This window comes from Sus scrofa, chromosome 3 (genome assembly GCF_054392235.1).
Source record: "Sus scrofa isolate SSC_HxYL_T2T_F1_AM1 chromosome 3, Sscrofa_HxYL_maternal_Yorkshire_Landrace_v2.0, whole genome shotgun sequence".
NCBI classification, from domain to species: domain Eukaryota; kingdom Metazoa; phylum Chordata; class Mammalia; order Artiodactyla; family Suidae; genus Sus; species Sus scrofa.
Window position 1 is genome coordinate 2,166,850 of NC_139385.1, and position 27,727 is coordinate 2,194,576.

The following is a 27,727-nucleotide window of genomic DNA, read 5'->3' on the forward strand; positions in this document are numbered from 1 at the left end:
TATGAAAAAGAACAGAACCTGCCTCTCCTGCGTGCCTGCTCCCTGCAGTCCCCCGCCCATCCATACCAAGGGGCACCTGGAGAAGCAGCTAGAAAACTCCCCCTGCAAAGTTCTTCTCTGGCCTTCCAGTTAACTTTTTAACCTCTCTCTCAGCTCACTGAACTGAAATATTGAGATGATAATATTTCCCATGAATTAACATGTGTATGGCAATCAGCAGAGCGTCACTGATACATATTTTGAAAGTAGCAATTATCATTTGACATTCACCGTGGAGTGGCAGACACTGCCAGCTGCCGACCCAGCATCCATCCTCTCTCTTACTTATTAACAGAGCCTTGATTTTGTTTGGAACATGACTGGGCTCATCTCGAAAAACCTTATTTCCAGGCTCCCTTGCAGCCAGACTTGTGGGTGTGACACAATTCTGGCCAATGAGATGTCAGGGGGGCAGAATCAGGTGAGAAGCACCTTTTGTTTGTCTCTGTCTTCCTACCTGGAATGTGGATGCAATGCCTGGAGGCAGAGCAGCTATCTTGTGAGCATGAAGACAAAGGCCACACTCAAGTAAGGCTGCACTGAATGCTACAAGGACTTTGGGTCCAAGCCAACATTTGAGTTCTTGCTTCATGAGAAGAATAAAATCCCTCACCTTGTATGTATAAAACTCTTATTTTGTTTCTATGCCTTGCAGCCCTGAGCCATTCTAGCAGATACACACGGCAAAGAAGATCTAAGCCTTTTGAGAAAATCCCATAGGTCCCAGCCATAGACTTTCAAGACTACAATCTGGGCAGCTTCCGTATCTATTTCTTCCTACTTCTTTTTTTCTAGATACAAAATCAGAGTAAGCAAGCAATCAATATGGACTGACCACTGCCTGTGAATAAAGTCTTGCAGTGACAGAAATGGCACGACTCCGAGGGCCGAGCCCAGGAAAGGGTAACAAACACTACACCCCCGTCCACCTGCTTAGCCATTCCCAGCTGCCAGTGCAGAGGCAGGACCATCTATCCTGCCTCCTAGGTTCCGCCTCAGATCCCCGCTGAGCCCCTCACATTTCAGCTGATCTCTAGTCACGGTTCCCGCTTCTATCACATCCAGTGAACTCATCTCTTCTCTCCAGCCCTCATTATTCCATGTGCACCCCCCCATCTCAAGTTACAGCGAGACCTCTCAGCCACCACCCCAGGCATATCCTGGCCCTCAGCCCAGGGCACTGCCCACCACCCCCGAGCATCTCCTTGGGCACCAGGCCGCCTATAATATTTCTACCTGACACTCCCCAAGGTGCTTCGTCCATCCACCTGCTTTCAGGTAACCCGGGTGAAGGGCCAATAGCCTCCGTGGACTAAACATGCCTCAACTCAATAGCTTTTAGGAAAGAAAGACATAACGGTGGGCTGTCAGGGTTTGGAGGTGGTGGGGGCACACTTACTGAGCTCAGGAACCAAGACGTGGCAAACACCGCCCCCTCCCCCTCCGCGGGCCCTGCCACACGTCCAGACGTCTGGGGTAGTGGCTTCTGACTTGCACCCAGGAGGCAGGGCATTTTATTTTATTTACTTCACTATTTGTCTTTTTAGGGCTGCACCCGAGGCATATGGACGTTTCCAGGCTAGGGGTCGAATCGGAGCCACAGCTGCCGGCTTACACCACAGCCACAGCAACGCGAGTCTGAGCTGTGTCTGCGACCTACACCACAGCTCACGGCTACACCACATGCTGGACCCGCAGAGCGAGGCCAGGGATGGAACCCACGTCTTTGTGGATACTAGTGGGGTTCGTTACCACTGAGCCACGACGACGGGAGCTCCCAGGCAGGGAATTTTAGAGGGGCGTTCACACTGCCAGTACCAAAGGAGAGGCTTTTTCTCCCCCTCCGGCTCTCACTTTGCCAGCACCTGCAGAGGAGCTGTTGTGAAAAGCACAATTAGGAAGGACAGATTTAAATTGTCCTGAAATGTGTATCAATGTATCGCATTGGTTCTTTTTTTTTTTTTTTTTTTTTTTGTCTTTTTGCCTTTTCTCGGGCTGCTCCTGCAGCATATGGAGGTTCCCAGGCTAGGGGTCTAATCAGAGCTGTAGCCACTGGCCTACGCCAGAGCCACATCAACCCGGGATCCAAGCCGAGTCTGCAACCTACACCACAGGTCATGGCAACGCCAGATCCTTAACCCACTGAGCAAGGGCAGGGACCGAACCCGCAACCTCATGGTTCCTAGTCGGATTCGTTAACCACTGCGCCATGATGTGAACTCCTCGCACTGGTTCTTTAGAAGTGTTTGCTCTGTCTGGTTTCCAGGCCCGTGCACACAACAAGCTGACAGCTCCGATGGTCTCCGTGAGCCGTGCCTGGACACCGCTTTCCAAACCCCCGTCCCAGGGTGTGGGCTCACCCTCCCTGGCTCCTGGGAAGTATAGCCTTGCTCCAAGCTGGGCCCAATGGAGATGAAACTCTGCTCTCTGTGGCTGTCTTCCAGGCCCGATCGGCAAGCCCGCCTTGCCCACGGGGCCCTCAGCTCACCCAGACCGCCGGCTGGTTCCAATCCCAGAGGGATCTGTGCTTTCAGAGAGAGATCCTCGGCTTCATCCACCCGCCTGAGAAAATTCCCCATCACTGCCAAACTCTGTGCTGTCTTGGCCACCATTGGATGATCTGGGTTGGAAGCTCGGAGAGTCCACGGTGCGTCTGTGAATTCTTCACGTCCGCCTCACGGCCTGGCGCTCAGCCACGCTGACGGGGAGTGGGTTTTCCATAAACATTTGTTGAACTGGGGTTTGGGGATGAGCACATTCCGTGGCTGCAGAACTGTATTCACTCAACCGAGAACTGAGCGAGTGCCAGTGGCATGATCTGCCCAGGCTGGCGGTTCTGGGGACTCCAAGGGCACGGGCGCGCCCACCGCCCCATCCACGCTGTGCTTTCCAGCTGGTTTGGCCCTTATTTCTTCATCTGCTGCAAACTTGTCATGCTCCGTGTGTCTCCAGCCGCCGCCCACCTGCGGGTTGGGGTCAAGGTCTCCTTCCAGAATCCACCTTGGGGAGAGACTTGGTTTCCACTACTCAGAAGCAACCCTGAAGTGGGGCACGCAGCAGGTATTTTGGTTTTTTTTGTTTTTTTTTGTTTTTGTTTTTGTTTTTTTGTTTTTTTGCTATTTCTTGGGCTGCTCCCGCGGCATATGGAAGTTCCCAGGCTAGGGGTCGAGCTGTAGCTGCCAGCCTATGCCAGAGCCACAGCAACGCGGGATCCGAGCCACGTCTGCAACCTACACCACAGCTCACGGCAACGCCGGATCGTTAACCCACTGAGCAAGGGCAGGGATCGAACCCGCAACCCCATGGTTCCTAGTCGGATTCGTTAACCACTGCGCCACGACAGGAACTCCGCAGCAGGTATTTTGGTGCAGAAACTGCAGAGAAGGTGAATTCTAGCACAGGAAGGGTGGGCGGAGACCAGGAGCTCCTTTCCAGGTTGGGGTCTACAGGGGGCTGGCAGCATGGAAGGGACAAACCCGGACCCAGGCAGCCCCAGCCGTGAGCACTCACGGGCAGAGTCCTGCCCCAGTGCCTCTGAAGCTGGCATGTGAGTGTGGGGTGAGCCTGGCAGCCCCCAGAATCTTCTCAGTGAGAAGCCTGGGTCCTTGCGTTTGGTAAGAAAGGTCGCCAGCATCATCAAACACGAGCCCTCCTGGAGGGCAGCCAAGAATGAGACCTGGAAGCTTCTGCGGGAGCCACAGGCAGACTTAAATCTTCCCTTTTTATCTTCTTGTCTCGCTTGGCTGCACCGCATCCCACAGGAGCGTGAGACAAGGTTAGGAGACGGGGTGGCCCAGGGCCCCTGGACGTCCACGGGGGCCGAATGCAGAGTTTGCTAAGAGGGTACTTTGGAGGCGTCTTGAAGCAGACGAGGGGGAGCCTCACTCCCTCATTCATTCACTCACTCATTTACTCACTCACTCCTTCATTCACTGGATTCAATGACCATTACTAGCTGCAGACGACAGAAGACTAAGAAAGAGGAACAGACTAGAGAAGGTTCGGGAGAAAAAAAAGACAAGAACAAGTGAGGCTAAGATACAAGGGACACATGTAGGGACATTCGGAGCAGAGCAGAGGAGGCAGGGAAAGAGAAACTCAAAGGGACAGAGGTGAGAAAGATTCACTCGCAGATTCACTGGAAGAAAGAAGAGGAGGCGGGAGAGAGCTGGGAGCGGTGGCTGGGGAGGAGGGACAGAGGCAGAGGACCCCGGCCTGGCCTGGCCCTTGTTTGAAGGCAAGTGCCCTCTCCTCTGAGATGCAAAGCTGAGGCCCGGCCCAGCCCGCCACCAGGGCTGGGAGGGCAGTCACTCGGGTACCCCCTGCAGCTAGGATGGAGTTATCTCCTGTGCCCAGAGCTGGCGTCCTTTGAGGCCTGGAGCCAGCTGCACACAGAACATGCTCGGGTCTCTCTCTTCTGCATTTATAAGCCACACTGAAAATCTACTTAGGTTCGATGCGGTCATCAATTTCAAATGCATTTTCAGCGGTGGGGCCGCCTACTTTATGAAATGCCTTGGGGACAGGGAGACGCAGGAACACTCTGAAAAACCCATTTCCATGTGTTTGAAAATAACTCCACCAGAGAGTTCAATCAACTAGAAGGTTTGTATCTAGAAAGAGGCACATTTTGGGTTTTCTTATATGGGTGCAGGGTGATGGTGGCGGGGGTGGGGTGCCTCTGCCTCCAGCTTTGTAACCCTCCATCATCCAGGGAGAATGCCGGCAGGTGCATCAGGGCTGCTTCCTTGGCAGCAGCGGGGAAGCCAGAGGCATGAAGCTCTGACTTTCCCAGCTGCCAAGGGCTCCCAGGGCCTCTTTTCTTGAGAGGCCTTCGGGGCTGGTGGAAAGACTGAGGCAGGAAGCAGCAGACCAGGCTTTTGTGCAGACCTCAGACTTCTGCCGACACCCCGAGGCGCTCAGGGCTCAAGGTCAGAACTGTGCTTCCCCAGACCTCGGCCCCTGCGAAGAGGAAGGGGAAGTAGGGAGATGGTTTGGGGGCTGGTGGTGGTGGTTGGGGGGTGACTCTGTGAAGATGGGAGTTTCTCCTTCAGCTGTTGACTTAGAGAGCTGGGCTGGGGGAGGCGACAGGTTCCACAAGCGGGTGCCCTCCCCCCCAACACAATGACAATGGAGCACTTGCTGGTGTGAAGTGACGTCATCCCCCCAAAAAAGGCAGGGGCTGTGGGGGAGAAGGACTGCAGGAATTCTATGCTCATCAAGCAAAAAAGAGTCAAACCCCCAAATCTTTGCATCCAGAGAGAAAGCCAGCTCCTGCTGCTTCCCTGGGCTCTAGAGGAAGGGATCCGGCCCTGAAATGAGAGAGTCCTGGGTTCTGCCGTTTTCAGCTGTGTAGCCTCAGGCACCCAGCTTAACCTCTCTGAGCCCCCATTTATTGTTCTGCAAAATTGGGCACGCAGCACCTACATCCTAGGGTTGCTGCCATGCACACAAGGCACTTAATCACTATCACTCAGTTCCCCCTTCAGGAGCCTCTGCCTCGGCGTGCCGTATACTTACCTCCAGATCAAACGGATCTTAGAAAAGCAGCTTTAAAAATCTGTCCTCAGTCCTTTTGCCTGGGCTTCTGATTTGCAACTCTGCCCTCCGGGGTTGTCAGCATCTGTCTCCCGTGTTGCCTACGATCCTCCAGGGACGCCCGCCTCCAATTTCCCTGTCCCCCTGTGGCCTAGCGAGCATCCTGCACCAGGAGGCGTTTCGCATTTATGAGGTGATCACTTTCCAGTGGATAAGTGTCGGTGCTCCTCTCCCATTTGAGCTCCCTCTCTTCAGTGGGCCGGACTTCCATCTCGGCGTGTGCAGGGCGGCTTTCCCAGGCAGCCTGCTGATGGGATCACACGCCCTTCGTCCGCATCTGACTTGTTTTGCTGAGACGGCAATTCAGATCTAAGTGCCAATCTATCTTGTCACCTCCATCAGTCAGGGACGGGAGGCCCAGAAGACCCACCCCTCCAGCTTCTGATCTGCTGCGACAGAGCCATCTCATCACAAGCCATCTCTACGGAGAAATGCAGGAAAGCCAGTGGGCCCTTCCATCCTGCACTGGCTGGAACGGCCAAACCTCAGGTCCAGGTGATGGCAACAACGGATTTCTGCAAGGGGCTCCTTGCACCTTGCAGGAGCAGGAGTCTGAAGGACCTGCTGCATTTTCCTTCTTTCCTTTCTTTTATTTATTTACTTTTTTGGCCATGCCCTCAGCATGCGGAAGTTCCCAGCCAGGGATCGAACCGGTACCCCAGCTATAACCAGAACCACCCAGTGACAACACTGGATCCTTAGTGTGCTGAGCCACGAGGGAACTCCCTGCTGCACGTTCAAGGAGAGCCCATTCCGGCCACTGGCGTGCTGGAGTTCCATGTGTGGAATCCTAACTCTTTGAAAATGGAGAACCCAACAGCAGCCAGCATTTGGGGGAGTCGGCCTAAGTAATGTCCCTCCCTCACTGTAAGAGGTCACAGGACATTTACCTCCTCACCTCCTCACCTGCTGACACCTGGGGGCACTCGTTCCAGGTCAGAGGTGGGGACAGGATGACTCAGCTACAAGCCCCAGGGGTGGGGGCAGGCTGGTCTAAGAAGAGATGCTATAAGGCAAAGAGCTGGCTAACCTGCCCCCTGCAAGTTCCACGTGTGGGACTGGCCAGACCTCGGCCCTGCTTCCCGGCAGGAAAGCAGCAATCCAGACGGCGGGCGACGGAAAACTGCAGGACGCAGCAGCGATTTTTTAGTTTTTAGCGGGGCAGGAAGACAAGACGGGCGCCTCCCTCCCCAGCACATCTGCTCGCTCAGGAAAGGACTCGGGCGGGAACGGGGACAACGGCCCTTTCCCAATCCTTCTGGGACGGACGGCAGCCTGAGGAAGTTCCAGATGCCTGATCTGTGCCATGCCCCCTTTTTCTCTGTGTCTTGTGGCAACATCACCATTTACCGGAGACATTTTTGGAAGAATACAGAGCGATGCCTACAGCCGGCGCACTTACGGCCACTGTTATTATAACAATGAGTGTTTCCATACGACAGAAGTGAAATTCAAACCAGATTTTCTCTCCTGAGATGCTCTGCCAAAGAGACCGCGAGGGAGTAAGTTAGTTTAAATGCATTAATCGAGCATCCACTGCGCTGGGAAAGAAACAGGCGTGTGTGTTCAATTAAGCGTCAGGCTTCAGAGAGGGAGAGAGAGGAGGAGGCTCAGGAAGGGTCTCTCAACTCAGAATTCACTCCGAAATCAATAGCTCTCTCGTGGAAGGGGCCCCTGCCCCTCCTCCCACCCCTGCAGCCCCACCCTTCAATCAGTCCTGGGCTCTTCTGGTTCCCTTTACTTGGGTGCGTCAAGGGCTGGCTGTAGTTACCTGTTATCATGCACTCAGGAGCAGACCCAAACGGCAGCTTGGCGAGGCTGGCTGTGGCTGCAGGCTTCTCCCCCGTCAAAGGGGCCACCACAAAACAGAGCCACCCTGGGGTGGGCGGGGGCCATGGGCCGACTTCCCGCTTCTCCCACCTCCCTCTGCCCAGCTTCCCTGCCCAGACCTGGCAGCCATGAACCTCAGGGCCAGTGACCTTTAAAATGAAGACATCTGTATACAGATGGCCAGCAAACACATGAAAAAATGCTCAACATCGCTGATTATAAGAGACATGCAAATCAAAAATACCATGAGATACCACCTCACACCAGTCAGAATGGCCATCATTCTTAAGTCCACACATAACAAGTGCTGGAGGGGCTATGGACAAAAGGGAACCATCCTGCACTGTTGGTGGGAATGTAAACTGGTACAGCCACTATGGAGAACAGTTTGGAGATACCTTAGAAATCTATACATAGAACTTCCATATGACCCTGCAATCCCACTCTTGGGCATCTATCCGGACAAAACTCTACTTAAAAGAGACACATGCACCCGCATGTTCATTGCAGCACTATTCACAATAGCCAGGACATGGAAACAACCCAAATGTCCATCAACAGATGATTGGATTCGGAAGATGTGGTATATATACACAATGGAATACTACTCAGCCATAAAAAAGAATGACATAATGCCACTTGCAGCAACATGGATGGAGCTAGAGAATCTCATACTGAGTGAAATGAGTCAGAAAGACAGACAAATACCATAGGATATCACTCATATCTGGAATCTAATATCCAGCAGAAATGAACATCTCCACAGAAAGGAAAATCATGGACTTGGAGAAGAGACTTGTGGCTGCCCGATGGGAGAGGGAGGGAGTGGGAGGGCTCAGGAGCTTGGGCTTATCAGACACAACTTAGAATAGATTTACAAGGAGATCCTGCTGAGTAGCACTGAGAACTATGTCTAGATACTCATGTTGCAATAGAACAAAGGGTGGGGGAAAAATGTATACATGTAAGAGTAACTTGATCCCCATGCTGTATGGTGGGAAAATATATATATATAAAATAAAAAAAAAATGCCAACCATCAAAAAAAAAAAAAAAAAAAAGAAGAAGAAGAAGAAGACGTCTGGAGTTCCCATCATGGTACAGCAGAAACAAATCCGACTAGGAACCGTGAGGTTGTGGGTTCCATCCCTGGCCTCACTCCGTGGGTTAAGGATCCGGCACTGCCATGAGCTGTGGTGTAGACTGGCAGCTGAAGCTCCAATTGGACCTCTAGCCTGGGAACATCCATACGCCACGGTGTGGCCTTGAAAAAAAAAGCCAAATAAATAAAAAAAAAATAAAACGAAGACGTCTTGCACATACAATGGAATATTACTTGGTCATGAAAAGGAAGCAAGTACCGATCCACGCTACAACACGGAGGGAAATCTCGCAAGTGTTATAATGAGTCCAAGAAGCCGGACACCAAAGGGCACAGACTGTGCAAGTCCCTCAATGTGACAAGTGCATCAGGGGAAACCCACACAGTCAGAAAGAAGACCGGTGCTGGCCAGGGGCTGGGTTGGGGGTGGTGCTGATGGGAACGGGGTATATCTGGGGGTAATGAGAATGTTCTGGAACCAGAGAGAGGTGGCAGTTGCACCGCATCGTGGACGGGCTAAATACCATGGAATCGTTCGCTTTGAAACAGTGAAGGTTGACATGCAAATCTCGCCTCCTATCAAATCACATCGCAGCAATAAAAACAGCTACAATTCCTTGAGCACATGCGAGGCATCAGGTTGTGAACCAAGACTAACCCCAACCCTTTGAGAGCCCTGCCCGAAGGCATCTGGAAGGCCTGGTTCATTCTGATGAGGAAATAAGGAAATTGAGGCCGGGGGCGGGAAGGGGGGGGTGCGGGGAGGGGAGTCAGGGAGTCCTGTGCTCTGCTGTGTTCTTCCTCCGCTAGTTTTTCACAGCTCAGGTGCTGGAAGAGGTGGGAATCGGGAGCTCGACTTCCGTGGGATGCTGCGAGAGGAGCAGAGGCAGCAAAGGGGGTTGGGGTGAGGGTTTGAAGAGGGGATGGGGCCAGAGAAAACGGAACAGGAACTCAGAGTTTTATTTAGTACCCACAGGTGCGGGGCCGAGAAAAGGACAGAGAAATGAAGCAAGATGCCAGTAAGGGGAGGCGAGCCGGTGGCGGGGAGCACGGCGGGGGGCCGGGGGAGGGAAAGCGGGGTCCGACGAGGAAGGGCTGCTCCCCTCTCAGCATCCCCGTCAGTCGCATCCCTCCCCTGCCAGCTCCTGTGACCCTTGCACTTGAACTTGAGCAACAGCCTGCAGTCCGGCTCACCTGTTTTAAAAGACGCCAGTGAGCTCAAAACACAAATACTGAGACTCACATTTTCCACGTATCTCTGCAAGATCAGGGGCGTCAGAAAGACAGCGTCACAAGACATCTCCAAACACGCGGACTTTCCTTCTGAGGCGCGCTGTGCTGCGACGCCTCCCTTCGCATGGGCTGCTGTGCCAAAGTGCCTTTGAATGGATTTGTCAGGGTTGGGGGCCGGTGGGCGTTTCTTTTTCACTTTCTCTGCCACCAGGAACCGGCAGACAGGAGCCCATGTTTTTCTGATGCTTCACGCTTCCTACACAGTTGTGACGGAAATAACTCGACCACGTCTCTGAAAGTACCAGTGACGGGAATTTGGGAATCGTTGTGCTCAGAGATCACCTCGAGCTTCTCGCTGTGTAAGCGAAAGCTTTTAAATCAGATGCAAACCGGAAAGACTTTTTTTTTTTTTGCATGTTCCAAATGACACCATTACCAATAATGAAGTAAGGCACCCCTCCACGCTGCCCCCAGACACTGTAGACAGATACAGAGTTGAAGCCGTCAGGGAGTCGGGGAGCCTGGTGCTTCTGTGGTCCATATACAAAGGCCAGACGTGCAGGCCGGCTGGGGCTTCATCTGGCAGGAGGTGACATTTCTGCATCAAGGGGTGTTCTCTGTTGCGTGACTGCGATGCCATGAGTTTATCCCTGTTTCTCATTTTAAAGGATGCCTCTGAGACCCAGCTGGCTTCAAACCAGTGTGGTCCGCTGACCTCCCCAAAGTAGGCTCTAGTCTCTAATAAACAAAAGTTCCTGGAGCAGCGGGGCCGGGGCGGGGGGAGCGGGCACAAAAGGTTTTTCAACCCCCCGGGACTCAATGGATTCCTGAAACATTTCATTAGGAAACGAGGGACCTTCTCAGATGCCTCCCGGGTGGGGAGGGGGAGGGGAGACCTCCCTGGGGGCCTGGGCCTCCTGCCTCCCTGGTAAGCCCTTTGCCCCCCTCCAACTGGGCCGGTCCTCCTGGGGATTCTGGATCAAAGGTCTCCTGCTGGGCTCAGCTCTGCCATCTCTCTCTCTCTCTCTCATTCCATCTCACTCGTGGGCAGGGACTGGGCTTCGCTGTTGGACAATGTTTAGCAACAGGCTGGCGTTGGCATCTTAAAACACCTGGGAGGGGCTGATGGACAGGTGCTGCCCGGGGAGGGCAAGCCTGTGGGGCTGTGAGCTTCGGATCAAGGGAAGGGCCCCCGCTTCTGGGAACAGGCGCTCACACACTTCCTCTCCACCCAGCTGGGGCTGGGGGCACCTCACTCCTTCCACAGGAACCCATGGCGGATGCCCACCCCCATTCCTCGGCCCCTTGCACCGGCATCCCTTGGAAGAACGTTAAAAACCCCAGGACGTAAAGATGAGGGCATTTTGGTCCAAATCGCTCATCAGGCATTTATTGGAAGGCTTCTCTGGGCTCCAGTCCACGCTCTGCAATCAAAGCTACAGCAGAAAATAGCTGCCCCGCCACCTGCCGTTGAGAGTCGGCTGTGTTGTTTAGGAAATTAAGACGGAAAAAGAACATGCATGAGCCCGAGAGAGCACATGGCCGGGACGAGGGCAGGACCAGCAGGCGAGCGGCTTGGGAAACAGCGGCAGCCCCCTGACCTGTCGCAGAGGTCACCTCGCTGACCGAGGACGTGGACGCATAGCTTGGCGCACGGGTCCGAGTAAGAGCACCAGCGGGTTGGAAAACATACTCACGTGTTTGCAAACTAGCTCTGCCCCAGGTCTGGCCAGGGGTCTCTCCAGGGTCTCGCAAACTCCCTCTCCTCCAGCGCGGTGGCTGCCAGGCCCCAGAAAACGCTGATGCTGCAGGGACGGGTGGCCTCCCCCGGAAGCCCGCACAACACCCTGCTCAGAGGCTGCCTCTATTTTTAGCAGGGGCAGAGGTGGGGGCTGGGGTGGGCTGCCACACTTCCCTTTTTATTTTTGTTCTGAGCAGAGGCTGTGGGTGACTTTCCGCGGAGGGGGAGGCTGGGAGGAGGGGCTGTGCTCTCTCTGGCAGGCGGGGCACTGCAGAGAACAGGGGGGCGTGTCTGCCATGGGGGGGCAGCGAGGATGGGGGGGAAGAAGGAGAGGGAAGAAGGGCCAGGAGCTCAGGGTCACCCCAGCCCCACCCTTCCTGCTGTCCCTGCCCCTGGGCCAGACCTCAAACCTCGGTCCTGAGTTTGAACTGCCCAGAGGAGGAAGGCCAGCTGATGGGAAGTGCGGGGCCCAGAACATCCCAGGAAAGATGCTTCCATGGGCGTCGCTGGGGCTGCCCAGAGCAGATGCACCATCGCGCCTTCCTCCTCTGGACATCTTGCTCTCCCACTGACGCGGCTCCCCCGGCAACGGTGCCTTCCCTTCCCCTGCTGTCTGGATCTCACCCTGCAGGCTGCCACAGGGTGGGGACCCCCCCCGGGGGGGGGGACCCTGGGCACAGACGCCTGGGGATGGATGGGCTGGCAGAACTCTCAGGCAGAGAGCGAGCTGTTGGTGGGGGATGGCGGTGATGCGTGACAGTCGCCTGTCCGAGGGTCCTGCACGCCTGGGTGATCCCTGGCGCTTGGCCCCGTCCCCTTTCCCCGAGGCCTGCGATGCTTCCCTGTTCCCACGCAGCCAAACCCACGTTTCTCACCTTCTGCTCTGTGGCCCCACACGACAGAGCCCGGAGCTACCCATTCAGCCTGGTTCCTCTATTCTCAGCCTGGAGTCTTTCCAGCCCCCTTTCCTTTTCTAAAAAAACCACGGTGTGATGAGTAAGCTGCACGCATCTTAAACACTCAGCTTAGCGAGTCTGAAGAGAAGACCGCTGTCACCAAGACCCCAGTCGAGAAACAGGGCATGCCACCACCTCCTCTTCCCCACCCCCACCCCAGAGGCAACTTCGACTGAGCTTTCTCAGTTTTGCCTTTTGCTGGACCTCGGGAAAATGCGTCAGCACGGCAGGCTCTCTCTAGGATGTGGCTTGTGCCGCTCAGCACGTCGAGGGCATCAGCAGCAACCTGTCCTTCCGTGTCCACAGAGGTGTGGACCACCGTGTGTCCACTCGCCTGCTGACGGACGTTCGGAGTACAGTCCCAGCTCCCCTCCTGGGACCTCCCCGTACGAATCTTCACGTGTTGTCGGGTCTGTTGCGTAAAGGACCCCACATGCTGGGTCACACGGTCCGTGCGCGTTCAACTCTGCAAGAGGCCCAGCCCTGTCATTCTGCGTTCTCGCCAGCAGGGGGCCAGCGTTCCAGTGGCTCCGCGCCCTGGTCAGCACTTGGCCGTCAGGTTCTCCCATCTCAGGCTTGCCATGCTGTTCCTTCTCTCTGCACACCCCACGCTTCTCGCCTCATATCCCTTCTTGCCCTCCCCCCGCCCACCGGGACCACTCCTCCTGTTACATCCGCCCCTCCCTGCCCCCGCCCTGAGTACAAGGCTGAAGAGCGTCCCCTTAGACCCCTGTCCGCCTGGAAGTTCAGAACGTGACCTTTGCCTGGAATCAGGGTCTTTGCCGAGGTACCTGAGTCAAGAGGAGGGCTTCCTGGATTAGGGTGGGCCCTAAATCCAGTGACACGCACAGGGCACAGAGGCAAGGTGGCCATGTGAGGACGGAAGCAGAGACAGAGTGATGAGCCCACACGCCAAGCGCATGGAGCCACCAGGAACGGGAAGAGGCAGGGAAGGCTCGCCCCTAGAGCCTTTGTCCCGAGCACCGGCCTGCCTTGGTTTCAGACCTCTGGCCTCTAAGACTGTGCTAGAACATGCTTCTTGGGTTTTTAGCCATCCAGTCAATGGGCATGTGTTACAGCAGCTTCCAGAAATGTGCACACACTCAGAAACATCTCCAACTGTGCCCCCCAGTCAACCTCCTATCCAGCCTCAAGACCCTCCCTCACCAGCGCCTCCTCCTCCATGAAGCTCTCCCTGACTGCCCTCATCTCATGCATCTCCTGCCCACCAGCGACCTCTAGAGAGGACCCACAGTGGCTCCAGGCAAGATGCTCTGAGCACCACTGACCAGGTGGGTGACCCTGGGCAAGCCAGGGGCTGCTAGGACACACATGTCATAGAGCTGGGTCTGGGGAGGGAGTGATGAAGGGCCATCTGCAAAGGTGTGGCAGGCAGGTGACAGGGACGGAGTGCACCAGGCCTGCGATCCCTGGAGTCCCGCTAGACTGAAGGGCCAGAGGGAGGGGGTGTGGGCACTGGGACCCCAGAGCTGCCCTTCGAGGACTAAATGCCTGACCTCCACCCCCTGTGCTCTCCCACAGGCCAAACCCAAGCAGAAGCCAAGGTCAAGAAGCCATGGGCGGGCTTGTTCAGGTCAGTCCCGGGACACAGCAGGGGGGCGGGTCTGCAGGGCGGAGGGAGACCCGCCAGCACATCTCTCAGGTCCTGGGTGTCTCCTCTGTTACGTGGGGACAGTGCCTGGGTGTCTCCTCTGTTACGTGGAGACAGTGCCAGTCTGGCAGGGGAGCGTGAGGACAGAGAGATGATGCCTGGAAGAAGAGAGGCCGCCTGCACGTGGTGGGTGCTGGGGCCTAGGAGCCGTGTTCTCTGTCAGGGACGCCCCGCCAGGCTCTGCTCAGCGCCAGCCGCCTTCCTGAGCAGTTTTACGCATCTCCTGCTCATTCTTCCATGTGCTGGGTGCTCCCAGCATGACTACTGCTTTGAACTGGAAGGGAGTGTGGTGGGGTGGGAGGGAGAAGTAAGCCTGCCCGTCTCTGGGCAGGGGACTGGCTTTCAGAGGACCTCTTAGAGATGCTAGAACCTTCTTCCTCCTTGTTCCCAGCTTCTGCCACAGCCACCCCTACAGGAATGCCCTGGGGGGAGCCCTGCCCCACCACATTCTCCAGGCTGCATCCCGCGTGGCTCAGGGGAGGTGCAGGGCTTGCCTGAGGTCATGTGATATTCGGGGTGCCCAGGTGGCTTAGCCAGCAGGTGTGCTGGAGGCTGGATGTCTGGGATCAAGACATGGGCAAGTGGGCATCTGGTGAGAGAGGTTCCTGGTTCATAGACAGCGCCTGCTCACAGTCCTCACATGGCATTTCCCTGGTGTAAGTTCCACTGTCTCTGCTTCTAGGATCACCCATCCCATCGCGAGGGACCCCCACCCCCCCCAAGACCTCATTAACCCCCATCCCCCCCAAAGGCCCCTCCTCCAAGTACCACCCTGCTGTGGGTCTGGGCTTCAACACATGGATCCTGGGACCCAGTGTTCAGCCCACCACATGGGAGAAATGCTGACGGTTTGGCTCCGCGTGGCAGAGAGGGGCTCTCGCTGTGTCCCCCACAGGGTCAGAGCCCCATTGCCACCTGCTACGCTGGGAGCATCACGTTGTCAATGAGTGACAATGCCCTGGGCCAATCGGTGGGAGGGAGGCACGATGCAAAGGTTCAGCCTGACGCGGTCAGAGCGCAGGGAGTGGCGTTTCAGGGCCGGTGGGGGTCTCGGGTGGCAGTTCAGCCCTCGCCCGGCGGTGTCGCAGCCCAGGGAGGGAGACAGACGTGCTGAATTACAACCATCCACGAACCGTTCACGTGTGGAACACGGCCCTCTGCCCTCCGTGCTGCAGAGGAGGGTCTGAAGGTGGGGGTGCGGGACCTCCTCGGGGACCCCCGGGGGAGTGAGGGGACGGGGACCAACCCTGGTCTTCCCTGCCATCACCGCCACCTAACTCTTCTTCCCTCAGAGGACGCTGGACCTTCCAGGCTCAGGCAGGACAGACAGCAATGATGACAGTGCCCAAAGCAAGCAGAGGGACGCTGCCCAGGCTTGGGGGACGTTTCGGGGCACGGGGGTCCAACCACACGCAGGTGGGGCCAGACGCCCTCGAAATCCCTTCCAACTCAGGGATTCTGACACATGCCCTGGCGAAGAGACCAACCCAGATGGCAGGGTTTTTCCATGACGGGGGTGAGGAGATTCCCACTGGCCTGGCCGAGGGCCCTGCACAAGGGATGGAGCTGACACCCAGGGGCCCAGGGAGCTGAGCTCCCGGCCAGCCACCCAGAAGAGAGGTTACTCGAGACCACAGTGGAAGGCGACCCGGGAAGCCCTCGGAGAAGCAGCAGTGACTAAGGGACACATGGAAGGAAGTGGCACCCGAGAGCGTCCCGCACACCCCCCGGGGAGGTTTGCGCCTGAGCGTGGCGGCGAACGTGACTTTTCTGGCACGGCAAGAAGGAGAAAGAACAAAACCAGCTGTCGCTGCAAAAACACAGCCCGACAGGAGCTCAGGGGACGAAACTCAGTGGACATGGACCCTGTCCCAGAGCCCCGACCCTGTCCTGCGTCTGTCCTGCCGAGGACTAGTTAGCTCCCCCCAGTGATGCTTGCTTTATTCATCTCTGCCTTGCAACCGAGGTTCTAAATGGAGCAGGTCCCCCGCTGCTGACTCAGCCGCCAGAGCCCAAACTCATAAAATCCTATTTCAAAAAGGTCCAATGATTTTATTTTCTGATCATAAATATGAAATTTAATTAGCAGCTTGCTGCTAATGAAGTCGCCGAGAAAGCAGACAGGGGACGAGAACGTCCCGGGTAAAACAACCCGCCGCGTGTTCACGCTCGCCTCCCCCTCGTCCCCTCGCCCCCGGCAAGGCCTGCAGAGCAGAGGCGACAAGGACAAGGGCCCGGCGCCCGTGCAGGCAGGGAATCAGGTGTGGCTCTGGCACACGCGTCCCCTCCTTGGGTTGCTGGGACGTTGCCAGGCACGTCGGCCTTGTGAGAGGCCCAGCTCTGTCTCTACAGCAGAAGGAAGGGGCTGGGAAGAAAACGGAGTCTCTGGCAAGAAGCTTAAGGAAAACCCACTAGAGCTTAGAAAGAGCCCAGTTACTCTCTTGGACGCTGGGCATCTGAGGGTGAATGACCCTGTGAGAGCCACATTTCACCCAACACCAGACCCAACACCCACCCTGTTCCTGTGCTATCCATGCCCTCAGTTCTTCTATAAATAGGAACCCATAAATAATCTAGGGACGGTTTATCTATAAAATGGGAATGGGAATGCCCACGGCTGGCAGAACTTCAGTGATGATGAAACACATTTCGAAAGCACCGGCCTGAAATACAGTAGGTGCTCAATACACGGGAGCTTTCATCATGATCATTCTTGCACGAGGTCTTTGGTTAAACCCAAAGTCCAGAACTTACGAACATCTCAAGTCCTATTATGAAGAAACGGACTCTTCTGAGCATCATCCAAGATGTTGAGGTTAAACATGCTTGCTAATTTCTTAAATGTGACGGGGAAATAACTCATTCTGCGTGGTGAGTGGGGAAACACGGCTAACATCGCCCCAAGGGGGTTCTGCATTCCAGTGCCTAAAACCCAAGTATGTATGGAAAGGCTGATGTGTGCCTTTTACACGTGCAGAGGCCACAGGCATGCACACCGGTGTACACGGGAGCAGGTGCATGGACTCTCCAAACACCAGCACCTACTAGCTGTGACAAGGGACGTGCTCCCTCCCGATGGCGTCTGAGGCATCAAACTAGGACCGTGTGTCCTCAAGGAACATGAGTCGATATTCTAGAAAAAGGTTTCTGACAGAAAGTAACAGCATTTTTGTTTGTTTGTTTGTTTGTCTTTTTGCCTTTTCTAGGGCTGCTTCCCATGGCATATGGAGTTCCCAGGCTAGGGGTCTAATAGGAGCTGTAGCTGCTGGCCTACGCCACAGTCACAGCAACGCGGGATCCGAGCCATATCTGTGACCTACACCACAGCTCACGGCAATGCAGGATCCTTAACCCACTGAGCAAGGTCTGGGATTGAACCCACAACCTCATGGTTCCCAGTCGGATTCGTTAACCACTGCACCATGATGGGAACTCCTTCTTTGTTTTTTGCTTTTTAGGGCTGCACCTACGGTATGTGAAAGTTCCCAGTCTAGGGCTCGAATCAGAGCTGCAGATGCCAAGCACAGCAATGTAGGCTCCGAGCCACGTCTGCGACCTACACCACAGCTCATGGCAATGCCAGATCCCTGACCACTGAACGAGGCCGGGGATCAAGCCTGCATCTTCATGGACACTGGTAGGATTTGTTTCCACTGTGCTGTGATGAGAACTCCATTTTTTTTTTTTTAATTGAGGATTATTTCCATTTTCTGGCACGTGGGTTCTGGAAGTAGGGACAGCCCATGTTTTGACACCTACAGGGAATTCTTCGAGGGTCGTGGCTGAGATTCCTGGGATGCTAGGCCCTGATGCCCCTCAGGTGGGTAGAACTGTCAGCCCTGCAGGTGCAGGCAGCTTCAAGAATGAAATGTTTTAGCTTAACTAAATGTGTAAATCAAACCCTCCTCTCTCCATTTACAGGTTTAGCACCGTGGTCTCTCCTGGGGTCCAAGCACCAGCAGAGTCCCCAGGAAGGAGCTGCCTGGTGTGAGCTCTGGCTCACAGGTTCAAAGTCCCCACCAGCCAGAGTGTTGTCTGTGGGCCCCCAGCATCAGCACCACCTGGAGCTCGGGATTCACCTCGGACCGGCTCAGACAGAGTGGGCATTCTCACAGGCTCTCCAGGGGGCTGACCACCCTGCTCACCCCCTTCTGAGTCTCCTAGAACCTTCTAGACCCATGCTAGTCTCTCCTGGCCCATGCCCTGCCTTGTCTTTGATGGTGTTGCTGGCTTCCCATTTTTGGCTCTACACACTCAAGAATCTTTGGGGTAACTGAGCCCCAAGTTGGACCAGGTCTTCACACTTCATTCTGCAGCAGCCCTCGCTTTCTTGGGGCCTTGCTGGTAGGCCCTAGATACCCAGACACGTTGACATTTCAGTGGTACATTAACTTCACTCCTGACTGACAACACCTGAATGCAACGTCCAGGACTTGAGGCTGTGGGGCTGTGCTGCCCGTTGCCTAGCTCTGCTCAAAAATCACCATTCAACTTCCTAAAAGGGTCAAGGAAGAACTCTGTTGGCCTGTGGCTAGCCCTTTTGTTAAGTGAAAGCTTCTGCAAAGTAAGAATTAAGACCCACAATTATTTCCTATGAAAATCTAATATTTCACACACCAAGACGTTGGGGTGTACTTAAAGTCTTACCTGGGGACAAGGTGCTCAATGAACCCTACCTACCAAGTCCTACTTCACTGCCAATCTTTTATGATGCCCTCTTATCTGCCCTGGTAAATTCAGATCACTTGTGAGGTTTGTGGAAAGTAGCACATTCTGAACAACAGTGACAATACTGAACAATGATAAAATGGAATCAGATATCGGAAACAACTGTTGGTAAACGCGGACCAGCAGGTGGCTAGGGATGACCCTGGAGGAAGGTAAATCTATGAGGTTAGCCTTAGGATCACTGCTTTTTTTGCCTGGAGATACTTTACATCTCAGGGGGCAGAGCAGTGGAATGGAACTCAAACTGATCCCAGCAGTCCTGCTGAACTGAGGTGACAGACCAAATACAGGGCTGCTGAGGTCTGCACTTGGGGAAGTGGGGGTACCAGGAGGAGGCAAATGCAGAAAAAGAGAGAGAGAGAGTTTGGCTAAATGGCAAACTATATGTGCACAAGTAGGATTCCACGAGCTGAGCAGAGAACAAGTACCGTGGGGTTGGGAATGGAGAGATTTCAGATGATACGCAGGACAGACAAATGCTGGAGCTCCAACTAGCCAGACTGGGAAGATCACACTGTTCCCTGTGAATTCAGAGACCTAGAAATTCCACAGCTGAAGAGCAGGGCTACTCGTGCTCCAGAATATGGACCACTCTAGATGTAACAAAGTTTAAAAACAAGTTTAGAAAGAATCAAGCCTATTTATGTATAAATTAACTATTTGCCAGATCAAAACTTAACACATCTTACAGACAACAAAATCCAGACACTGGGCATCCGCAATGACTAGAATTCAATAAAAATTTTTTACTGGACATGTGCATAAGCCAACAAATTTGACTCATAAGGAGAAAAACCAGTCAATAGAAACAGACCTAGAAATTACAGCAGTGTTGGAATTTGCATACAAACCCTTTAAAACAGTTAATTATAAGTAGGCCAAAGATTTAAAGAAAAATATGAAGAGAATAAGGAAAAAGATATGAAACAAGAAATAACCAGGAGTTCCCATCATGGCTCAGTGGTAACAAACCTGACTAGTACCCATGAGGATGTGGGTTTGATCTCTGGCCTCGCTCAGTGGGTTAAGGATCTGGCATTGTCACGAGCTGTGGTATAGGTCACAGACTCAGCTCAGATCCTGTGCTGCTGTGGCTGTGGTGTAGGCTGGCAGCTGTAGCTCCAATTCTACCACTAGCCCTGGGAATTGCCATATGCTGCAAGAGCAGTCCTAAAAAAGCATAAAGAGAGAAAGAGAGAAAGAGAGAAAGAGAGAAAGAGAGAAAGAGAGAGAGAAAGAAAGAAAGAAAGAAAGAAAGAGAGAAAGAGAGAAAGAAAGAAAGACAGAAAGAGAGAAAGAAAGAAAGAAAGAAAGGAAAAGAAGTAACCAAATGGAAGTTTTAGACTTAACATTTAGAATTTATGGATTACAAATTCAATAGATGGGCTTAACAATCACTGGAGATTGCAGAGGAATAAAATCAGTGAACTTGAAAACAGAGCAACAGGAACTATACACCTAAGGCATAGAGGGGAGAAAGGCTGAAAAGGCTGAACAGAGAATCAGTGAATTGTGAAATAATATCAAGTGGTCTAACATCCATGGAATGAGAGTCCCAGAAGGAGAGGAGAAGGAGAAATTGTGGAAGAAAAAAGATTGCTTTAATTTTTTTCCAAATTTAATGAAAAATATCAACCCATAAATCCAAGAAATTCGATGAACTCTAAGCAAAATAAACATGAAACCATACATAAGCATATCTTAAATTGGTGAAAATAAAATATAAAAAGAAAATCTTTAAAGCAGAGAAAAGGAGTTCCCGTTGTGGCTCAGTGGAAATGAATCCGAGTAGGATCCATGAGGATGCAGGTTCGATGCCTGGCCTCGCTCAGTGGGTTTAGGATCTGGCGTTGCTATGTGGTGTAGGTCCCAAACAAGGTTTGGATTCCAAGTGGCTGTGGCTGTGGCCAGAAGCTGTAGCTCCAATTCAATCCCTAGCCTGGGACCTTCCATGTCCCTCTGGTGAGACCCAGAAAGCAAAAAAAAAAAAAAAAAAAAAGAAAGAAAGAAAGAAAGAAAGAAAGAAAAATGCAGAGAAAGGATACATACAGTGAAATAGTGATACAACACAAATATAGATTATTCCTCATAAGAAACAAAGCAAGAAAGAAGACAATGGAACTACATCTTTTTTTGGGGGGAGGTGGGGCACTGGTATGCAGCTGCTTTATGTGGGATCTCAGCTCCCAGACCAGGGACTGAACTCAGGCTGCAGTGTTGAAAGCACCAAATCCTAACCATTAGGCCACCAGGGAACTCCCTGGAGCTCCATCTTTAGAGTGCTGAAACAAAAGGTCCACTTGGAATTCTTTATCCAGTGAAAAATACCTTTCAAAAATAAGATGGCACATAGACTCTTTCTTTGATAAATCAAGATGGAAAAATATCCATCATCAGCACACCTGTGGTACCAGAAATGTTAAGTGATACTCTTCAGACTGAGAAGAAATACAATGCCAGAGGGAAACTTGGATCTGTGCGGAGGATTGAAGAGTGTCGCAAATGGCAACTATGTGAGTAAAGATAAATGTCTTTCGTTTGCAACTTCCTTAAAAAATAATTAGTGGCTTAAAGCAAGATTAACAACAATCTATTGAGTCATTTGTAACAGATGTGGGTAGAAATACATGATAATCAGTAACCAAAGAAGGGATGAGAAGTGGAAATACACTGTTCTCCCTCTTCACACTGTGTGAAGTGATGCAATATTAACACGTGGGCTGTGATTAGGTAAGGGTGCATTTTCTAAACCATACGCGACTGCACACATGCACAAATAAGGCAAGGAAGTGGGCTAACAAGTCAACAGAAGAGATAATATGAAGTACCAAAAAAGACCTTGATTCATTCAAAGGAAAGCAGAAAAGGAAGAAAAAACAACAAATAATGGATCCCTCAAAAAGAAAACACTTAGAGGGAAATGTAAATGGATTAAACACTTCAGTCGAACGGCAGCGCTTATCCGTGGATCAGAGCATGATTCGATGACACGCTGTTTCTAAGAGACACTTTGAATATAAAGACTCGTTTCAAAGTAAAAATACGGAAACAGGATTCATAGCAATTGGAATGGCTACACTGATAACAGAAAAGTTGACTTCAGGAAAAAGAGGATTCATAGAGATAAAGAGGGGTTTTTTAAAATGAAAATAGGAGTTTCCTCCGTGGTGCAGAGGAAACGAATCCGACTAGGAACCAGGAGGTTGTGGGTTCCATCTCTGGCCTCGATCCTTGGGTTAAGGCTCTGGCATTGCCATGAGCTGTGGTGTAGGTCACAGACGTGGCTCAGATCCCGCGTTGCTAGGGCTGTGGTGTAGGCTGGCAGCTGCAGCTCCAATTCATCCCCTAGCCCAGGAACCTCCATATGCTGCTGGTGCAGCCCCCACCCCCCAAAAAAGGAGTGAATTTGTTAAGAACATGTAACAATATGACCTGTGTATCACCTAATTATAGAGCTTCAAAACACATATGGCAAAAAAAAAAAAAAATGGGTAAAACTGAGAGAATCTGATAAATCCAAGATCACAGTTATAGACTTCAGCAGTCCTCGCCTGGTACCTGTGTGGACAATTAGATAAAAATTAAGACTGGAAACGACATTCACAAAAGGCGCCTCTTAAGAGCGGCGCGAGGCCCGCGCCACACATCTGCTTTTCACGTAAATGTGGAATATCCCCCAGGACCTTATGTTGGAGAGAAAACAGGTTTCAGCAACTTTAAGAAGCATTAAAATTATATGTTCTCTGACAAAAGGGAATTAAATGGGAAATGGATAATTAAATGGCACCCAGTAAATCCCTGGATATTTGGGAATTAAATGACACAGGCCTAAATAACCCACGGATCAAAGAAGAAACCAAAGGGGAAATCGGAAACTATTTTGAACTGAATAGAAATCAAACCGAAATATCAAAATGTGTAGAACGCAGCTAACGCAATGCTTAGGGGGAAATGTATACTTTTGAATGATTATATCCGAAAAGGGTGGCTTCACATGAATCGTGGGCGTTTCTACCCTGAGAGGCCAGAGGAGCCAAAGTAAAGAGATGATAAAGATACGTGGAAACCAGGAAAACAGAAAGTGCAGGTGCAATAAGGAGCAAATCCGTGAAGTCAAAAGCTTTGGAAGGATCAGCAAAACTGGCAACTCTCCTGTGAGACTGATTACACAATAAAAGAGAGAAACAAAATCACCAATCCCAGGAAGGAGAGGTGAGCTATGACTACAGATCCACCAGGAAGGGAGAGGATGTTACGGGGATATCATGAAAAACTTTGGGCCCGCAAATTCTATGACATTGATGATAGGCGCAAAAAGTTCTCAAAAGACACAACTTTTCCATTAAGGAATTGGAAGTCATGATCAGAAACCCTTCCACAAAGAAAGCTCTAGACTCATATGGCTTCACGGGTGAGTGCTGTCAAACATAATAAGGAAGACACAACACCAGTTTTACGTGAACTGTTTCACTGTATGTGGCCAACATTATGCTGATTCTAAAACCAAACAAAGGCATTACAGGAAAAGTATGAACGAGTGCCCCTTATGAATATAAGTACCGCAATCCTCAAGAGAATTTCCGCACAAAATATCCGAAATATTAAGGATTACACATCATGACCAAGTGGGGTTGACTCATGTCTTTACAATCTCAACGCAATATCTTTATGACCTTGAGGGAGGCAAAGACTTCCCAGGCAAGATCCAGAAAGTCCTAAATATAAAACTGCAAAAAAAAAAAAAATCAATTGGACTTCATCAAAACAAAAAACCTAAAAAATGAAAAACTGCTCATCAAGAACACCAGTAAGAAAATGAACAGGTCAGAGAGAAGAAACAGTCGTAACATATGTATTTGATAAAGGACATGTGCCCAGAACATATAAAGAACGTCTCAAAAACTGAAAGTAACAAGTCAAGAAAAAGAGGGCCAAAGGCTTGAACAAGCATTTCAAAAAGGAGGAACTACAAACAGCCAATAAGCACTTGAAGAAGGGCTCAAGGTCATTAGCCAGCAAGAAAAGGCAAGCTGGACCAAGAATGAGATACCCACACACATCCGGTAGAACGGCTAACATTTAACAGCTCACGACACCCAGTGCAGCGAGGACAGGGAGCAACTGGAACTCTCAAACACAGCTGATGGGGTTGCCAACAGCACAGCCACTGTAGGATGCAATCTGTCATTTCACATCGAGTCAACCCTACACTGACCTCGGGCCCCGCGAAGACCTAGGAACCTGTGACCCAGGACCCCGTCACTCACTCAAGAACAATGATTGCATGTTTGCACAAAGATTTGCCCATGAATGTTTGCACAGCTTTATTCGCGACAGCCCCAAACTGCAAACAACCCAAACGTCTGTCCAAGGAAAGTGGATCAACACACCACAGTCATAAAAGGGAATAAAAAGGAACCGACTACTGATACACACAAGGATGAATCCCCAAAATGTGCTGAGCCAAAGAAACCAGACACAAAAAGCTACATTTTGTGTGATGCTGGTTCAGTGAAGTTCTCAACAGCTCAGCTGTCCAACACGAAAGAAATCAGAGCAGTGGCTTTTCTGGGGGGATCCGAACTGACCAGAGGGACAGAAGGGAACTTTCTGGGGGTGTTGGGAATGGTCTGTATCTTAAGGGGGTTTGGGTTACCTTTGTCACTGAGGATTAAAACGGGATACTCGGCACTTGGGATCCGTGCCTTTCACAGTGTACAAGTTATATCTCAATTTATTTTCATTTTAAATTTTTATTAGTTTTATTTATCAGTTTTATTTTATTTTTTATTTTTCCTATGGATACTCCTTTCACTCACTTGAAATCCGAGACATCTCAGCAGGTGGTGGGGCAGTTAGGTGGAATTTCAGCAAACACCCTGGGGATGGACTCAACCCCATCAGCACCTGGGCACTGTTCACACATGGGAACCCCACGTCCAAAGGCGTGCAGACAGAAAGAGTTCGAACACAGCTACATGCGACGACACCTGAGTCCGCTTCCCAGGGCGGCAGCAACAAATTACCAGAGACAGAGGGGCTTAAAAGAGAAGAAATTCAGTCTGGCTCCCATCAGAACATTTACGACCTCAGCCGGACTGGTTCCTCCCAGAGGCTCTCAGGGACAGTCTGTTCCAGGCCTACGGACTTCTAGGGGTTTCTGGCAACCCCTCGCATTCCTAGTAGATGCAACGTCTCTCTACTTTTGCCTCCACTGTCACCTGCCCCCCCCCCTTTTTTTGACCACACCCATGACCCGTGGAAGTTGCTTGGCCATGGACCGCACCCATGGCGCAGTAGAGACCATGCTGGATCGTGAACCTGCTGAGCCACCAGGGAACGCCTCTGGCCCTCATCTCTGAGTCTCTGTATGTCCTCTTTGCTTTTCATAAGGACACCAGCCAAGGCATTGAGGGTCTGCCCTTAATCACGCGCAGCTCATCTCAACTGAGGAGAGATCTACAAAGACCCTATTTCTAAGTCTGCTCACCTTCTGCGGTTCCAGGTGGGCGTGAATGCTGGACGACACTATCCATCCATGAGTGTCTGCCCATAATCCCCCCAATTCACACCCACCCGACGTGCAAAGCGCGTGCCCCTCCCCATTCTGGCATTCCCCAAAGCCTTCAGCCGTCCCCAGAAGGCCCCTGTGACACTCACACGTTCCTGGGAAGAAAGGCTGCAGGGGGCAACCCTCTTCCAGGTGGGTCCCATTAGAACGGCATCATTTGCCTAGGAAGGCTCAGGGAGCCTGGACCCTGGAGAGAAGCACAGGTCAGGCAAGGTCCAGAAGAGGTGAAATAGGAAGACCCCCCCGGGGGATGAGCACTGAGCATCAACAGCCCCTGTTTGGGTTTGGGATGTGCAGGCCTGGGCAATGGAGAAGCAGCAAATGTGTATTTTTCAGCATTAGCATTCAAAAGAGCAAGATCCGTACACAGTCAGGCCGCCATCCCATCAGATGCAGGGCTGTGGGAGGCACCTGCCGAGGCTCCTGGGAAGAAAGGGGCATTTCCAGTGGTCATCCTGGATCCGTCTCTGGTCCAGCCAGAGGCAACGCTAAAATCTGTAGGTTCTGGGGACACACCTCTGACACCTGTTAGCCCTACAGGTAAGAGGAGGGGGCTGTGCCAGGGCCAAGCTCAACGAACACAGAGAGAGAACCAAAGGCCCGCCCTTCCGTTCTGGCCAGAGTGGCCTCTGCGTTGCTCTCAAGGCCATTGGTTTCCTCCAGAGGAATTAAGCTTGAGCAGGATGAGTAACTGCTTCTCAGCTGGGGAACCTCCTGCGGGTTCGGTGGCAGAGCTGGCAGTCAGTAAACCTGTCCTGACACACCCTGACCACTGACCCCTGCTCTTCTTCCAGGTGGGGGGGCCGGTTCCACCCACCAAGTACTCGGAGTCGTTGTGTCTCTTTAATCTTGTCCCTCAAGCTCCTTGCCCAGAAAAGCATGGAGGGAGCCACAGCCCCCTTCTCCAGGAGGAGCGTGCTCACGACCCCCAGGGTGGCACATAACCCTCTGCTCCTTGGGGCACCAATTCCCTGCCAGGCCCCAGCCCCGCTCAGGCATGTCTGGCTCGGGGCCACGGTTTCAGCAGTTGGCCGTTTCATGTGTCACCTCTCTACGAACACTTGTTTCAAAACAGTTGAAGTTCACTCCCCCTGGCCGAGGATTTTCATATACCAGTGATCTGAGGGTGTGTGTCGGTGGCAGAGGAGAGAATTTTTCCCAAAAAGGGGGCTTCAGAAACATACCACGCTTTACGCACGAGAAAAGATGCATTTAAAGGGTTGAGCCGGAATGGTTTCTGCCTGTGAATGCCAGAGGCTCAGAAATCCCCAGGAATGTTTAAAGACACCCCTTAAACACGCTGGGTTCTCTGTGGTGATGTATGGGCCAGGTGACTGGGTACCAGGCAGCTTAGACAACAGACACTGACTTTCTTACAGCTCTGGAGGCTGGAAGTCCACGGTCAAGGTGATGGCAGGGCTGTTTTCTGATGACGCCTCTCCTAGCTTGCAGGAAACTCCATTCCCACTGTGTCCTCATGTGGCCTTTCCCCTGGGTGCATTCACCCCCTTATCTCTTCCTCTTCCCCCAAGGATGTCAGCTCTACTGGATGAAAGTCCTGCCCTTATGACCTAGGGTAACCCTACCTGCCTCCTTAAAGGGCCCCGTCTCTAGACAGGGTCACGTTAGGGCTTCGGGCATGAATGCATGAATTTAGGGAGGGCACGATTCAGTCCCTAACAATCACAGAGTATCCACCTCTCCCCCCAGCATGACAGGGTTCAGGAACCAAAACAGACTTTTTGAAACAAAGAAGGCGTCATGGATGACAGACACTCAAGTGACCAGCCCTTTAAGATGGCCCTTCCAACAACGCTGCGATTGCTCAGTTCATCTGAAATGCACTCTGTGGGTTTATAGGCAACGGTCCCAAAGCTTGAAAAACAGCTGTGGGTGTGACATCAGCCCTGGAAAACGGGGACAGCCCACTGGCAGCCTCACCTCCGCCACAGCCTGTGCTGCTCCCTGGACCGGAACGCCTGTCCTGGGCATGTGTGCTTGGCAGACCCCTCCCTGCCCACCAGGGCCCAGGGCCACCCCTGGATGACCCCCGCAGCAGGGGGTCCCCGTTCCCCCAGGTCTCTCCAAACCCTGATTTGCAGGGCAGCGCTTGCTGCAAAGGCTCGTGCTTTGCCCGTGTGCCTCGTCCCATCCAGGATTTGCCCTCGAGGCAGGAGACTCTCCTTTTCGCCAGTGCAACCAAGGCCTCATCAATGGGCCACCGTCCCTTTCCTGTCCCTCTGCTCTGCCCTGTGACC

The 27,727-nt window shown here is 52.4% G+C and overlaps 1 protein-coding gene across 7 annotated transcripts in view; it reads right to left on the reverse strand.

The window, feature by feature from the left end:
- Nucleotides 1–27,727, reverse strand: part of CARD11 (caspase recruitment domain family member 11) — a 121,975-nt gene that overhangs the window by 49,169 nt on the left and 45,079 nt on the right. For 4 of the 7 annotated variants that reach the window (XR_014839601.1, XR_014839600.1, XM_021086019.2 and 1 more), the window contains exon 1: nt 11,499–11,608. The exons of 2 other annotated variants lie outside the window; for them this stretch is intronic. The gene's annotated coding sequence lies outside the window, so the exon portion shown is untranslated. Of the gene's footprint in view, nt 1–9,811; nt 10,135–11,498; nt 11,609–27,727 lie in introns of those variants that run through there. One more of the 7 variants, XM_085016005.1, reaches the window with a different exon arrangement.